The following is a 3,204-nucleotide window of genomic DNA, read 5'->3' on the forward strand; positions in this document are numbered from 1 at the left end:
AACAACAACAACAACAACACTTTTTTGTAGATATCATTTGCTTGTTATATTCCCCTCCCCCATCCTTTATTCTGAGACTAGTTTTCTATTCATTTCTTAGATTTGTTTCTGCTACTCTTTTTCTCTTGATTGGTGCATTTTGTCCATTCACACTAAGTTTGATTATTTATAGGCTAGATTTTACCACTGCATGCAGTTTTGCTGTGTTTCTTCTGTTGTTTCTGGTTATTATGGTCCATCCATTTTCCTTTGTTGTCTCTGTGTGATGGACTTCCCTTAAAAGTTCTTGTAAATTTGGTCTTGTTTTCACAAAGTCTTTAAATTCCTTCTTTTCTCCAGAGTATTTAATTTGTTCTTCATATTTGATGGACAGCTTTGTTATGTAAAGGATCCTTTGTTGTCAATTGTCATCCCACATGATTCTAATGTTTTCTTCTTTTTTGTGTGTCATCTCTGATTTTTCTTCTAGTATGTTTCTGCTAAGGTTCTTGTCTTCCAGCTCACTATTTGCTACCTCTCTTCTGTTCTACATTTTGTCCCTCCAGCATGTTGAACACTTTTACTATTCTGTCATAATATTCTAGATTGTATTTTCATGCATTTCTCTTATTTCCAGCACTGGATTGGCTGTAGTCTCTCTCTGTCTTGTGACGATTTTTTTTATGTTCTTGTAGCTGATTATCTATAGTTGCAAGTCTTTCTTCCATCTTTTGTATATTCTTTAATAGTTATGCAAGTTCCTCCTCACTGGTATATTTTTTCTGTCTCTTTGTCTATTGGAGGCTTTGCCTTCTACTGCCTTCCATTGTTTCTTGCATCATTTTCATCTTCTTCTGTAGCTTTTCAAATAACTCTGCATCAGTATATTCTTTCTGGTTCTCTGTCTCTGAAATATTAAATTTATTTCTGGCTTCCATTGTTTCTTTTATAAGTCGTACTGATTTCCATAACTGTTTGAGTGACTTCATATCAATATATGTCTCCTCTCTCCCTGATTCTGGTGTATTCACTGGGTCTGCAATATGATCTGTTGAGGTTTTTTTTTGGGGGGGGAGATTTTGTTTGTTTGGATTTTATTTTTTTTTATATTTGTAGGTTTAATTTGGGGTTTTTTTTTTGTTTTGTTTTGTTTTGTTTTTTACAATGTTTGAAGTTGCCTGCTGCTCTTGTGACATTATGTGTAGTATTTCATGATAAGTGTTAGGCTGTTTATATGAGTCAGCATAATTTGTTGGTACTTCTAATATTTCTAATAGTTTTGATTTGTTGCCAGCTTATAATGTCCCGTTTATAGGGTGGACTAATCTTTTAACTGGAAATTCGTTCTGGGAATGTATTTTCTTTGCTTCAGATTTCCTTGGATCTCTAATGTAGCCCTGCAGAAATCTTGCCTTACTATCCTATTGTCTTTTGTCCTGTTTTGTCTGTGGATTGCAGTGCACTGAGAGGCCAGAGGCTCTATGTAAGTGGTTTCTGATCAGGGGTCTTTGAAGACAATTCTCTGTCTACCACCTCAGTCTGCCAATTGAGAGAGTTAGTAGATTGAACTCTTTAGTCCCGGAGATGCCTTCATGGTGGAAGGGATCATCAAATGAAGGAGTTCATCTTTAGGGGAGCTTGAGGTCCTTCTTTGCACTGCAGCCGAAAGTGCTGATTCTGAGAAAAAGTGTCTCATCTGATCATATCTTCTCTCCTAAAGTATATCGTCCTCATTTGTCTCAGAAGTGCCCTGAGACTAGGGGTGCCAATGTAAGCAGTTGTTGGGGACCTGGCTAACTTGCAAATCAAGATTAGCAATGCATTGTAAAACCAGCAGGACCACCCATCTTGGCTTGGCCATCTGTTTGACAGTAAACAACCCAAGGAAGCAGAATGCTAATGAATAGGGAGTGACCAAAGGTCTCAGAATTTAAGGAATGTGATACTTTTTGGCTTTTTGTTCTTTAAAACACATTATAGGGTATTCCAGAAGATATTATTGTTTTGTGTTGAGGTCTGGGGATGTTTGATGTGATTACCCCTGCAGGCATGTTTCTAGAAACATATATATACTTGGGCTAGAGAATAAAGCTTTTGCTATTCATCATCAGAGATAATCTCTCTGCATCTTCATTTAATCCTAGTTCCCTTCTCTTGGCGGAACTGTTTGGATTTGGAGCAGGACCCCTATAGATAAGCAGCATTTCTTTTGTCTACTCTGCTTGCTCTGTAGAGTGGTGCAACTAGGATCCTCAACTCTCTTGTCAGCTTTCTGTGATGTGAAGGTCTTTGTCTTCAATAGGTTGAAGGTTTTGTCTTGGCAAGATCTTGTAAATTCTTGTTGCCTTCTTGGCCTGACAACCACAGGCCTGAGGGAGGGCGCAAAGCTGTTTAGCAAATAAAGAAACAAATAGCAGTGAGATAGTGATGTGTAAGGTACAAGCCTTTCCCTGTCCTGGGAGGGACTGCCAGCACTGTAAGGCCCACCGTAAGGCCCAAGCGGACTTGGGTTTAGATCACACATTTTAGCAAGCAAAGAAGCAAAACACATTAATATATTTTCTTGATCACTTAATAACAATGGCCACAGGTCTTCCAAAAATTCTCTAACAATTTTTCTATTCAAAATACACAGTCAAGTTGACTTGAATCATTCTGGAATCTGGATCCATCACTTCTGGCTGGTTGAATATAAACTCAATCACATCATCTTCAAACCCAGCGCTTTCTATTACTCATTTTGTTATTCAAGGTTGTATTTATAAACTCAAAATCTTGCTCATGCCTACCTTTTTCCTATGTATCCTGCAAATTTCACCTACTTGACTAGCTTTTTCTGTTTGTTATGGAACCAGATTATCCTGTCTGCACTTGTTCCTCACAAGAATCCCTTATCCATCTTGCTGCTTTGTTTGGCGATTATTTTCTATCCTAAGGTGCATTTGCCTGCCACTACCACAGAGGATTGGGTAGGCTGAGGGAAAGCTTATGCCACTTACCAGCTCTCTCACACTGATGTGAAGCTGAAGCTATACAATGTGGTGTCTCTTTTGGTATATTTGTGTGTGTGTCTGTGTGTGTGTGTGTGTGTGTGTACGCACCAATATTTTAATTGTGGTTTGAATCAAAGTTTACAAAGAAATTTATTTTTTTCATTTATAAACATACTGCTTTAAAGTATTTTTAATCCCTATTCATTCAGTATTGTATGTCCTGTCTGATTGT

General features: G+C 37.7%; 1 pseudogene; it reads right to left on the bottom strand.

The window, feature by feature from the left end:
* Positions 1-2,878, bottom strand: part of LOC102847433 — a 10,308-nt pseudogene extending 7,430 nt beyond the window's left edge.
* Between the last annotated feature and the right edge of the window lie 326 nt (positions 2,879-3,204).

This window comes from Elephantulus edwardii, unplaced genomic scaffold (assembly GCF_000299155.1).
Source record: "Elephantulus edwardii isolate Elephantulus edwardi_28Jun2011 unplaced genomic scaffold, EleEdw1.0 scaffold00301, whole genome shotgun sequence".
NCBI lineage: Eukaryota > Metazoa > Chordata > Mammalia > Macroscelidea > Macroscelididae > Elephantulus > Elephantulus edwardii.